Here is a 13,993-nt window from a genome sequence, read left to right as displayed (position 1 = left end):
AGGTTGAGTGAACATGGCCTTTTCTCCTTGGGGCGATGGAGGATGAGTGGTGACCTGATAGAGGTGTATAAGACGATGAGAGGCATTGATCTTGTGGATAGTCAGAGGCTTTTTCCCAGGGCTGAAATGGTTGCCACAAGAGGACACAGGTTTAAGGTGCTGGGGAGTAGGTGCAGAGGAGATGTCAGGGGTAAGTTCTTTTTTTGCACAGAGTGGTGAGTGCGTGGAATGGGCTGCCGGCGATGGTGGTGGAGGCGGATATGATAGGGTCTTTTAAGAGACTCCTGGATAGATACAGCGAGGTTAAAAAATAGAGGGCTATGGGTAACCCTAGGTAATTTCTGAGGTAAGGATATATTCGGCACAGCATTGTGGCTGAAGGGCCTATGTTCTGCTGTAGTTTTTCTATGTTTCTAATTTCTATTCACATTCCTCTGGCCTCACTGGACAGGAACACTGAAACATCAAGTGAGAAACAGCAGGAGGTGGCCATTCAGCCCCTCTAACCATCAACAGAATGGTGGCTGCTCTCCCATCTCAGCCACATGTTTCTGTCCGATCCTCATTTCCTCGATCCCTTCGGTCTCCACACATCTGCTGGTCTCTGTTTTATGTGAGGATGATCACTGAGTCTTCACCGGCCTCTGTGATGGGGATTTACAGACTTTCACCCCCCTTGGAGTGGAGACATTTCTCTTCATCTCGGTCCTGGACAGTCCACCCCCTTTTTCAGAGACTGGGATCCCTGGTTCAGCCGGTAATGATGTTGTGCATTTCAATGTGTTCACCTCTCAGTCCTCAATTCTCCAAATGAAAGGGTTATCACATTTGATCTTTCTTCATATGATGACCCCACCACTCCAGGGATCAGTCTGGTGAATCTTCATTGCACTCTCCATAACAAATACTCTCTAACCTCTTTGTTAATCCTCTATGGAATTAATTTCCATCTTCTGCAGCCCCGTGTTGCCCCAACCACTCACCTCCCACCCCCGTCACTATTTCCACCTTCCCACCTCCCCCTCACCTGGATCCACCTCTCACTCCCCAGCTCTTGCCCCATCCCCACCCCTCACCTCTTTTCTCGGACTATTTCCCGTCCACTCTCAGTCCAGAGGGAGGGTCTCGGCCCGAAATGTTGACGGTCCATTTCCCTCCACAGATGCTGCCCGACCCACTGAGTTCCTCCGGCAGTTTGTTCTTTGGTCTGTGTGACCCGTGTTAGTGTGGGGAGCGGGATTTTACACCATATTCCCGGTACAGTCTCAACAAAACACAAATAATTGTCACTTTGCCCGGACCATCGGCCCCGCTTGCAGGGCAACAGTCTGCCGGTGTTTGCCCCCCAATGTGGTGAATCGCCACCACCGTGGGCTCAGACATTTCCACAGATGAGCCCCTCCTGTCCCCACCGGGACAAACATCCTGTCCGCCCCCTCTCTCCCCGTCTTCATCCTCTCCCTCCCCGGGGAACCGGCATCAAACCGACGGGCCGAGCGGTCTCCTCCTACCTCTCAGCGACACATCAGACTCCGGCCGCAGGAGACGCTTCACAAACGCCCCAACTTCCCTCGGAGGGAAATGGAAATAAATCAGAAAGCGGACATTTACTTTGACGGTTGTCCCGCCGTGACGGAAAGTTCGGGAGACGGAGTCAGCGGAGGTAACGCCCTCTCGGTTGGTCCGCCTCCGCTATTGGTTGGAAGCAGTGATTGACATCGCTTCCCAGCAATGGGAATAGCGCAGCGCGTGACTCCTCTGTTGACAGCGGTGGGGGAGGGGCTGGTCACGTGATTAGTAGCCCGGCCGTTAAACCGACCAAGCTCGAGCTCACCAGCGCGCGGGGCACAAAAGGCCCCGGATGATCGGTTGAGGTAAGAAGGGGTCTCCGGGTTGGGGGTCTCACCGGGCGGCGTTTCCAACACCGACTTCGGGTAGTTGCTGTGACTCCGGACTCCGTGACCCGCAATCCCGGGACAGTCCTGCTCTCTTCCCTCTCTCTCAGCCCCACCATCCGTACACGGGCCCCGGGGAGCTTCCGGCTGATGAGGGAATGGGAACCGATGGGTCTCTCAGACAGAGCTGAGCTCCAGCTGTCTAAATGCAAGGATCGGGAACTCGGAGAAAGGGAACAAAATCTTTTACATCAGCTGTTGTGAAAATCACCTTTGTTCTGCCTCCAGTCACAAACCAGAGAAAATCTGCAGATGCTGGAAATCCGAGCAACACACACAAATTGCTGGAGGAACTCAGCATTAGTACTCTTTTCCATAGATGCTGCCTGGCCTGCTGAGTTCCCCCAGCATTTTGTGTCTGTTGCTGGTTCCACCCCCTCTTGTTCTGGACTTTCTACCCGTGAGAACATGTTTTGTCCCACTCTCTCTGGGTACATAATGATATCAAACACCTTTGTCCTGGGCAACAAGTAGCTTTCACATCACAAATGTGCCAGACTCCAATGAGACAGACTACTGCCCTTCCCTTCATATTCATTGGCATTGCCATCACTGAGTTCACCACCGTCAGTCACCTGGGGGAGGGTTCAGGGGAAATATTTGTGTACAATACAGAAACTGGTGTTACCTGTGTGTATTGTGGTGATGCAAAAGTTACTGGAGAATTTGAAAGTGGGAAGAAGTGGAGTGATAGTTTGAAATCTGACTTTTTAAAGCGTCATTTAGCAAGCAAATCAGATATGGACAATGTGCAAAAGCTCTGGCGAGAAAATCCTTCATTACCCGTTACAGGCCTGCTACATAGGTTGTGTGAGAGTGCAGATGAACTCGATCGAGCCCAGAGGAGATCAAAGTTCTTACTGACAGTGATTTGCTAGCAGTTAAAATGAATACCTCTCTATATAAAATTCACTGTGCTCATGTTGTCACTGGTTAAAAGAATGAACAGTACAAGATTTACTTTACTTTGTACTTTATTGTCGCCAAACAATTGGTAGTAGAATGTATAATCATCACAGCGAAATTTGATTCTCCGCTTCATACTCCCTGGATTACAAATATTAAATATTATAAATATTAAAATTAGTTAAAATTAGTAAATATTAAAAATTTAAATTATAAATCATAAATAGAAGATAGAAGAATGGGAAGTAAGGTAGTGCAAAAAAACTGAGAGGCAGGTCCGGATATTTGGAGAGTACGGCCCAGATCCGGGTCAGGATCCATTCAGCAGTCTTATCACAGTTGGAAAGAAGCTGTTCCCTAATCTGGCCGTACGAGTCTTCAAGCTCCTGAGCCTTCTCCTGGAGGGAAGAGGGATGAAAAGTCTGTTGGCTGGGTGGGTTGCGTCCTTGATTATCCTGGCAGCACTGCTCTGACAGCGTGCGGTGTAAAGTGAGCCCACAGACAGAAGATTGGTTTGTGTGATACGCTGCGCTGTGTTCACGATCTTCTGCAGCTTCTTTCGGTCTTGGACAGGACAACTTCCATACCAGGTTGTGATGCACCCGAGAAGAATGCTTTCTACAGTGCATCTATAAAAATTAGTGAGGGTTTTAGAGGACAGGCCAAATTTCTTTAGTTTTCTCAGGAAGTAAAGGTGCTGGTGGGCCTTCTTGGCAGTGAACTCTGCCTGGTTGGACCAGGTCAGGTCATTTGTGATATTTACCCCGAGGAACTTAAAGCTCTATGTGCAGACCGGTCATTACAAATTAGAGGGGACATTGGTGGCAGAACCTCCAGTGTCCCTTATGCCCTCACCTACAAGATGTGCGTCCAGCTGCAGCTTGTAACCCTGCACTTTATGGAGTTGGAACTTGAAATGGATCAATTCCAGATCATCCAGGCAGTGATGCAGCCAGTCAGGATGCTCTCAGTTGTGTTCCAGTAGAAAGTTCTTAGGATTTGGGACTCAATCCCAAGCTTCTTCAGCCGTCTGAGGTGAGCAAGGTACTGTTGTGCTTTTTTCACAACACAGCCGGTATGTACAGACCATGTGAGGTCCTCGCTGATGTTTATGCCAAGGATCTTAAAGCAGTTCACTGTCTCAACCCCAGATCCATCGATGTCAATTGGGATTAGCCTGTCTCCATTCCTCCTGTCATCCACAATCAGCCCCTTTGTTTTTTTTAGATTAGATTGGATTCAACTTTATTGTCACTGTGCCAAGTACAGATACAAAGCCAATGAAATGTGGTTAGCATCTGACCAGAAATGCAAAGAATCGTGTTATTTACAAAATAACTGAATAAAAAAGTGCTACAACACCCAAATATAAAAGTACTGAGACAGTACAATACGGATGCAATACTGCTTAGCGCTGTGACTAGAGGTTCAGCAGTGTCACAGCCTCAGGGAAGAAGCTCTTCCTGTGCCTGTTGGTGTGGGAGCGGAGGCTCCTTTAGCACCTCCTTGATGGGAGGAGAGATTTAAAAAGTCCATGGTTAGGGTGAGATGTATCCTTGATAATTCTTTTCGCCCTACCCAGGCAGCGTTTATGGTAGATGTTCTCAATGGTGGACAATTGGCTGTCGATAATCCGCTGGGCAGTTTTCACCACACACTGGAGTGCTTTGCGCTCTGATACAGGACAATTGCCATACCACACTGAGATGCAGTTGGTGAGTATGCTCTCAATCGTACAGCAGTAAAAGTCTGTCATATCCTGGGACAGAGGTGAGCTTTCTTGTTGCTCCGCAGGAAGTAAAGGTGCTGTTGTGCCTTCTTGATCAGAATGGAGGAGTTCAGGGACCAGATGAGATCCTCGGAAAAGTGGACACCAAGGAACTTGAAGCTTGATACACGCTCCACTACAGTTCCGTTGATGTAGATGGGGACGTGAGTGTGGCTCCTGGCATGCCTGAAGTCCACAATGATCTCCTTGGTCTTCTGGGTGTTAAAGGCCAGATTGCTGTCGGCACACCACGCGGCCAGGTGCTGGACCTCGTCCCTGTAGGCCGTCTCATCATCCCCTCTGATCTGGCCAACCACCGTGGTGTCATCTGCGAACTTGATTATGGAGTTAGAACCATGTACAGGAATGCAGTCATAGCTGAAAAGGGAGTACAGAAGAGGGCTCGGCCCACAGCCCTGAGGCACGCCGGTGTTCAGGGTGAGAGTGGAGGAGGAGAGGTTGTCTAACTTAACTGATTGGGGTCTGTTAGTCAGAAAGTCCAAGGTCCAATTGCAGAGGGATGAGCTGATACCAAGTTGGCGAAGTTTGGTGATCAGCTTGAAGGGGCTTACAGAATTGAATGCCGAACTAAAGTCAATGAACAGCATTCTGACGTAAGAGTTGGGGCTGTCCAGGTGGGTCAGGGCAGAGTGAAGTGCCGTGGAGATGGCGTCCTCTGTTGACCTGTTGGTGCGATGGGGGTCCAGGGTAGTGGGCAGACAGGATTTCAGATGTGATAAAACCAGTCTCTCAAAGCACTTTGCAATGATGGGGGTGAGTGCAACTGGGCGGAAATCATTCAGGCTCGTGGCAGTGGAATGCTTCAGTACTGGCACGATGGTGGCGATCTTGAAGCTTGTGGGGACAACACCCCGGGCCAGGGACAAATTAAAAATGTCCATGAAGACCCCGGTCAACTGCCCTGCACAGAGTCTCACCACATGGTCAGGTATTGCATCCGGACCAGCTGCCTTCCGTACATTCACCCTGCTCAGGGTGGCACAAACATCGGAGGTGGAAAGTGAGAGAGACAGTTCACCAGGTGGGAGATCCGCTTTGAGGGTGACCTCCTTGTTCCCTTGATCAAAGTGAGCGTAGAAGTAATTGAGCTCATCAGGGAGGGTAGCAGAGCTGGAAGGGGGCACAGTACTAGGAGGTTTGAAGTCTGTAATGACCTGTATGCCATGTACATGGACCGGGGGTCTGAGGAGTTGAAATGCTCCTCGATTCTCTGTTTGTATATGTGTTTAGCCTGAGAGATTCCCCTCCTCAGGTTGGCCCTGGCTGAGCTGTGAACCTCCCAGTCTCCAGACCTGAAGGCTGAATCTCTTGCTTTGAGCAGGAGGTGAACCTCTCTGTTCATCCATGGTTTCTGATTGGCGAAAACTCCTATTTGTTTTAGTAATGTCTCTCTATCTACACACTTGTTGATGTGCTCAAGGACAGAGTTGGTGTATAAATCAATGTTAATCTGAGAGTCTGTGGTGGTATGGGCAGCAAACGTGCTCCAGTCTGTGTGCTGGAATTGGTGCTGAAGAGCAGAGTCAGCCCCCTCCAGCCAGATCTTAATAGTCTTCATTGTGGGTTTCACACGTTTAGTGACCGGGCTATACTTGGGAAGCAGAAACAATGAAAGATGGTCGGACTGTCCCAGATGGGGGAGGGTAGTGAGTTTGTGAGTGTCAGCCACATTTGTGTACACATGATCTGAGGTTTTATTACACCTGGTGGTGCATAATACATTTTGGTAAAATCTTGGAAGCACGGTACGTAGGTTACAATGATTAAAGTCTCCAGCGACAGTCAAAGCTCCGTCTGGATGCAATGTCTGCAGCTTGCTAATAGCAGCACTGAGGTCTTTCATGGCTACTTTAGCATTAGCATCCAGTGGAACATAAACTGCGACAGCAATGATGCATGTTTTGTGACAATGAGGGAGAGGTTGTTTTCTTTACACCAGTCGGATGTTGTTCAGACCTCAGGTACAGTCAGCAATCAAATGGTTGAGCATGGAGCGATGAATGTGCTGAGCTGTGTATATCACAATGCAAGAAGCACTGTAGGAAAACCAGATGAGCTCAGGACAGGGAATTCTGATATTGTAGCCATTATTGGGGACTTGGTTGCACCCAACAATCCGAGGGATTTAGAGGAACAAATTTGTAGAGAGATCGCAGACCATGCCAAGAAACAAAAGTTGATTCAGTAAGTGATTTTAACTTTCCATGTATTGACTGGGACTCCCATACTGTAAGAGGACTAGATGGGGTATAGTTTGTCAAATGTGCCCTTAATCAGTACATAGAATTCCTGATGTAAAAGTGTGCAATAGGTTGATGATCCAGGGCTGGTGACAGAAATTAGTGACCATAATGCCATGAGATTCAAAGTAAATATGGAAAAAAGAGAGGTCTGGACCATGGGTTGAGATTCTAAATTGGAGAAAGATCAATTTTGATGGTATCAGAAAGGATCTGACAAGTGTGGTTTGGGACAGGCTGTTTTCTGGCAAAGGAGTACTTGGTAAGTGGGGGGCCTTCAGAAGTGAAATTTTGAAGGTGTAGAGTTTGTATGTGCCTGCATAATAAAAGTTGAAAGTTAACTGGTGCAGGGAACCTTGGTTTTCAAGAGATATTGAGGCCCTGGATATTTTGTTCCTCTAAATGCCTCAGACTGTTGGGCGCTACCAAGACTCACTAATGACTACAATATCATAATTCCACGCCCTGAGCTCTGACTTTTTTTTTTTAGTCGTCTTCTGTTGGTTTCTAAAAGCTTCCCAATCGTTTTCATTCTTTTGTTTGCCCTCTCTTTGGCTTTTATGTTGGCTTTGGCTTCTCATTTCAACCACGGTTGTGTCCTCCTGCCTTTCCAATGTTTCCACATCTTTCGGATGTATCGATCACTGAGCTCCCAAATTGCTCCCAGAAACTCCAGCCATCGCTGCTCCGTTGTCACTCCCAACTTTTCCCTTCCAAACAAGTTTGGCCAGCTTCTGTGTCATAGAAACATGGAGAAGTTCAGTATAGAAACAGGCTATTTAGCCCATCTAGTCAATGCTGAAAAAACATTTAAGCTGTCTAATGCAAGGGTCCCCAACCTTTTTTGCACTGCGGACCGGTTTAATATTGACAATATTCTTGCGGGCCGGCCAACCCGGTGGGGGGGGGGGGGGGCGGGGTTGGTGGGTAGGGTTGCCAACGGACAAGAGTAGCAGTCAAATACGTTGCGTTTACCCAGAGAAAGACTACAATGACCATGAAGCCTTGCGCGGGCACCAGTGCGCATGCGCGTCGTGACCTGCCGATTTTTCCTGCAAATCCTTTTTCGTGATTCTGTTCGGAGTGGGGGGGGGGGGGAGCGGTGTTAATCATGACTGGAATATAGGTGATAAATGGCTAATACACCCAATTTCATTTCTAAAAGGGTTTATCTAACGAATTTAATATAAAACACACAGCACATATTTTCCTCGCATGAATATAGTGATAAGTCAATTATTAGAGGAGCTTGAAGTAAGTGATGAATGAACTTCCAGTAGAAGTGGCAGAAGCAGGTTCGATATTATCATTTAAAGAAAAATTGGATAGCTATATGGACAGGAAAGGAATGGAGGGTTATGAGCTGAGTACAGGTCGGCGGGACTAGGTGAGAGTAGCATTCGGCACGGACTAGTAGGGCAGAGATGGCCTGTTTCCGTGCTGTAATTGTTATATGGTTATATAAGTAAGTCAATAGCATCATGACATTTTAAGTAACATTTGGATTTTAAACACACAGCACATATTTTCCCCGTATGAATATATAAGATCATTGGAACACACCAATATCGCTGAATCAGTGGGAGCCCTGGGCTTGTTTCCCTCCAACAACACGGTCCTATCGAGGGATGGTGGGAGACAGCGATACTCGAAGTGAGTTCCTGTCCAGTCTATTCCGCAATTTAGTTTTCGTTGCATTCATTGGAGAAAACTCCGCTTCGCAGAGATATGTTGGAAATGGAAGCAACGTTTTCAGTGCTTTCGTGGCTATCTCAGGATATTTAGCCTTGACTTTGATCCAGAATGCCGACAGAGATGTTATTTCAAACATACTTTTCAGCCCGCCGTCATTTGCAAGCTCGAGGAGTTGATCTCCTTCCCGCGCTGACACAGATGACGCGCGGGTCATGACCTCACATGCGTAATGGCTGATCAGTGGCCGTGACGGGGAATGAGAAAAGGTGCAGCTGACTCATATCGCCAAGTCATATTGTTTCCTTGTAGCCCGGGAGCACATGCTTTGCGACCCGGTGGTTGGGGACCGCTGGTCTAATGCAACTACCTGCACCGAGACCATCGCCCTCCATACCCCTATCATCCAGGCTCCCATCCAAACTTCTTTGAAATGGTGAAACCGAGTTCATATTCACCACCTGTGCTGACATCTCAATCCACACTCTCACAACCACTGCAGGAAAGAGCTTTTCCAAATATTCCCATTAAATTTTCACCTTCTCCACTTAACCATGACCTCTGGCCATCCCACGCAACCTCAGTGGAAAAAGCTGCTCGCATTTACCCTATCTATACCCTCATAATTTTGTATATTTCTAACAAATCCTCAAAGCAATGTGTAATTTCCTTGTTTATGTTTAGAGCCTTTTTTAGATGTATAAGATGATGAGGGGCATTAATCGTGTGGAGAGCCAGAGGTTTTTTTCCCAGGGCTGAAATGGCTAACAACAGGGGACATAGTTTTAAGGAGCTTGGAAATAGATACTGAGGGGATGTCAGGGGTAAGTTTTTCACACAGAGTGGTGGGTGCATGGAATGCACTGCCGGCTATTTGTGTGTGAGTGTTTCAGTTACTGTGGGGCCAGGAACCTATGCAGCTCAGTGGGAACAGGGAATAATACCAATGGAGAGAGTCAAACTGAGCCAGGTCACAGATTGGAGATGGCAGAAATGCCCCATTCTTAGAGAGACAGGAAGAGCATCAGAGAATTTGATGGTCATTCCAGATACCAGCACTATGCCCAGTTAGAAGGTGATTTCTCTCTCCAACTTGGGTTGAACCTCACTGTAACGGTGTGATGCCAGATCACACCTTGGCAACTCAAGTGATCTCATCTGAAATGTTGTCCTTCACTCATTGATCGATTTTGTAAATCTTTTTACAGATTAAAAATGACAAGGAATTTGTCTACGGGAATCTCGAACACAACACGCCAGTTTTGCTGTCTTTGTCCAGATATTTAAGAAGTGGAGCAATGATTCACTCGATCATCCTTCCTGCTCAGACTGTCGGGAGAGATTCATTTGATCATCTGACTGACTGACGCGCCTGTCATCTTACACAGGGGAGAGGCCATTCACCTGCTCAGACAGTGGGAATGGATTCACTCCATCATCTTAACTGAAGGTACATCAGCAAGTTTACACTGAGACAAGCCCATTCACCTGTTCTATGTGTGAGACGGGATTCAGTCGGTCATCCCACCTGTGGATACACCAGTCTGTTCACACTGAGCAGAGGCTGGTCATCTGCTGAATTTGTGGGGAAGGATTCACGCGGTTATTCGACCTAATGGCTCACCAGCGAGTTCACACCAGGGAGCAGCCGTTCACCTGCTCAGACTGCGGGAAGGGATTCACTCAGTCATCTAACCTGAAGGTACATCAGAGAGTTCACACTGGGGAGAGGCCATTCACCTGCTCGGACTGTGGGAAGGGATTCGCTCGATCATCCCAACTGAAGGTACATCAGCGAATTCACACTGGGGAGAGGCCATTCACCTGCTCAGACTGTGGGAAGGGATTCACACAGTTAGCTAACCTACAAGCACATCAGCGAGTTCACACTGGGGAGAAGCCGTTCACCTGCTCAGACTGTGGGAAGGGATTTGCTCGATCATCTGATCTACAGATACATCAGCGAGTTCACACTGGGGAGAGGCCGTTCACCTGCTCAGACTGTGGGAAGGGATTCACTTCGTCATCTCAACTGAAGGAACATCAGAGAGTTCACACTGGGGAGAGGCCGTTCACCTGCTCAGACTGTGGGAACGGATTCACTTCGTCATCTCAACTGACAGTGCATCAGAGACTTCACACGGGGGAGAGACCGTTCACCTGCTCAGACTGTGGGAAGGGATTCACTCGATCACCTGATCTGCAGATACATCAGCGAGTTCACACTGGGGAGAGGCCATTCACCTGCTCAGTCTGTAGGAAGGGATTTACTCAGTCATCTCATCTGCAGATACATCAGCAAGTTCACACAGGGCAGAGGCCGTTCACCTGCTCAGACTGTGGGAAGGGATTCACACAGTCAGCTCACCTACAAGAACACCAGTCAGTTCACACTGGGGAGTGGCCATTCACCTGCTCAGTCTGTGGGAAGGGATTCACTTCCTCATCTAAACTGAAGGTACATCAGCGAGTTCACACTGGGGAGAGGCCGTTCACCTGCTCAGTCTGTGGGAAGGGATTCAATTTATCATCTCATCTGAAGGTACATCAGCGAGTTCACACTGGAGAGAGGCCGTTCACCTGCACAGACTGTGGGAAGGGATTCACTCAGTCATCTGACCTACTGAAACACCAGCGATTTCACACTGGGGAGAGGCCGTTCACCTGCTCAGTCTGTGGGAAGGGATTCACTCGATCATCTGATCTACAGAGACACCAGCAAGTTCACACTGGGGAGAGGCCGTTCACCTGCTCAGACTGTGGGAAGGGATTCACTCAGTCATCCCAATTGAAGGTGCATCGGAGAGTTCACACTGGGGAGAGGCCGTTCACCTGCTCAGACTGTGGGAAGGGATTCACTCAGGCATCTCACCTACGGAGACACCAGTCAGTTCACACTGCATAGCGGCCATTCGCCTGCTCAGTCTGTGGGCAGGGATTCACACAGCTGGCTAGCCTACAAGCACACCAGTCAGTTCACACTGGGGAGAGGCCGTTCACCTGCTCAGTCTGAGAAGGAAGTCACTCAGTTGTCCAATCTACAGAGACACCCGCAAGTTCATATAACCATATAACAATTACAGCATGGAAATAGGCCATCTTGGCCCTTCTAGTCCATGCTGAATGCTTACTCTCACTTAGTCACATCTACCTGCCTCTACCCTCCGTTCCTTTCCTGTCCATATACCGATCAAATTTTTTTTAAATGACAAAATCGAACCCGCCTCTACCACTTCTACTGGAAGCTCGTTCCACACAGCTACCACTCTCTGAGTAAAGAAGTTCCCCCTCGTGTTACCCCTGAACTTTTGCCCCTTAACTCTCAACTAATGTCCAGTTGTTTGAATCTCCCCTACTCTCAAAGGAAAAAGCCTATCCACGTCAAGTCTATCTATCCCCTTCATAATTTTAAATACCTCTATCAAGTCCCCCCTCAACCTTCTACGCTCCAAAGAATAAAGATCGAACTTGTTCAACCTTTCTCTGTAACTCAGGTGCTGAAACCCAGGTAACATTCTAGTAAATCTCCTCTGTATTCTCTCTATTTTGTTGACATCTTTCCTGTAACTCAGTGACCAGAGCTGTACACAATACTCCAAATTTGGCCTTACCAATGCCTTGTACAATTTTAACATTACATCCCAACTCCTATACTCAATGCTCTGATTTATAAAGGTCAGCAAACCAAAAGCTTTCTTCACCACCCTATCCACATGAGATTCCACCTTCAGAGAACTAAGCACCATCATTCCTAAACATGAGGAATTCTGCAGATGCTGGAAATTCAAGCAACACACATCAAAGTTGCTGGTGAACGCAGCAGGCCAGGCAGCATCTCTAGGAAGAAGTACAGTTGACGTTTCATGGGTATGGTGGATTTCTACCACTGTTTCCTCCCCTCAGCAGCCCGAATCATGCGCCCCCTGTTCACCCTGATGTCGGGTAAGGGCAAGGACATTACCTGGGATAAAGAGGCCGCAGCCGCTTTTGTTAAAACCAAAGAACCCTTAGCAAACGCCGCGATGCTAGTGCACCCCAGAATGGGCGTTCCTACTGCCCTCACGGTGGACGCATCCAACACAGCAGTTGGTGGAGTGCTGGAACAACTCATCGAGAGTCGCTGGCAACCCCTGGCATTCTTCAGCAAACACCTACGACTACCCGAACTCAAATACAGTGCTTTCAACCGGGAGCTATTGACACTATACCTGGCAATCCGGCATTTCAGATATTTCTTAGAAGGTAGGCCCTTCACTGCGTTCACAGGCCACAAACCGCTTACCTTTGCGTTCACTAAGGTGTCCGACCCCTGGTCTTCCCACCAGCAGCAACATCTGTCCTACATCTCCGAATATACGACGGACATCCGGCATGTCTCGGGAAAGGACAACGTCATGGCGGACACACTATCCAGACCTACCATACAGGTCCTGTCCCAGGGGGTGGACTATGCAGCGCTGGCAGAGGCACAGCAGGCAGACGCTGAGATCCCCAGTTACAGGACTGCAGTCTCCGGTTTGCAGCTCCAAGACCTCCCCGTAGGCCCAGGTGAGAGGACCCTACTGTGTTACGTAGCTACCGGCCAACCCCGCCCCATCGTCCCAGCAGCCTGGCGCCGGCCGGTTTTCAAATCCATTCACAACTTAGTGCACCCCTCCATCAGGACAACCGTCCGGCTGGTCGCCAACAGGTTCGTGTGGCATGGACTTCGTAAACAGGTCAGTGAATGGGCCAAAACGTGCATGCAGTGCCAAACGGCCAAGGTGCAGTGGCACACCAAGGCTCCGCCGCAGCGGTTCGAGCCCACCCGCCGGAGGTTCGACCACATTCATGTGGATATCGTGGGGCCCCTGCCAGTGTCACGAGGAGCATGGTACCTCCTAACTATGATAGACTGGTGCACCAGATGGCCAGAGGCAGTCTCGCTCAGCAACACCACCTCCGAATCCTGCGCCCGAGCACTGATCGCAACCTGGGTAGCACGCTTTGGGGTACCAGCCCACATTACCTCCGACAGGGGAGCCCAGTTCACCTCCTGCCTGTGGTCAACTATGGCCAACCTTTTAGGATCGCAGCTACACCACACAAATACCTTCCACCATCACCTGAAGTCGGCTCTCATGGCCGGCCTGGAGGGGCCTAACTGGGTGGACGAACTTCCCTGGGTCCTGCTCAGAATTCGCTCAGCGCCCGAGGAGGATCTGCACACCTCGTTGGCTGAGTTGGTGTACGGCGCACCCCTGGTAGTCCCAGGAGAGTTCATACCAGCCCCAAGGGGGCAAGAGGAAGAACCCGCAGCAGTCCTGGACAGACTACGGGAGCGTCTCAGTAACCTGGCCCCCATCCCCACTTCACAGCACGGACAGAGCCCGACCTGCATACCCAAAGACCTGCAGAACTGTAAGTTTCTT

This window comes from Mobula birostris, chromosome 13, assembly GCF_030028105.1.
Source record: "Mobula birostris isolate sMobBir1 chromosome 13, sMobBir1.hap1, whole genome shotgun sequence".
Classification (NCBI taxonomy): domain Eukaryota; kingdom Metazoa; phylum Chordata; class Chondrichthyes; order Myliobatiformes; family Myliobatidae; genus Mobula; species Mobula birostris.
Note: the sequence above shows the minus strand (reverse complement) of the source record.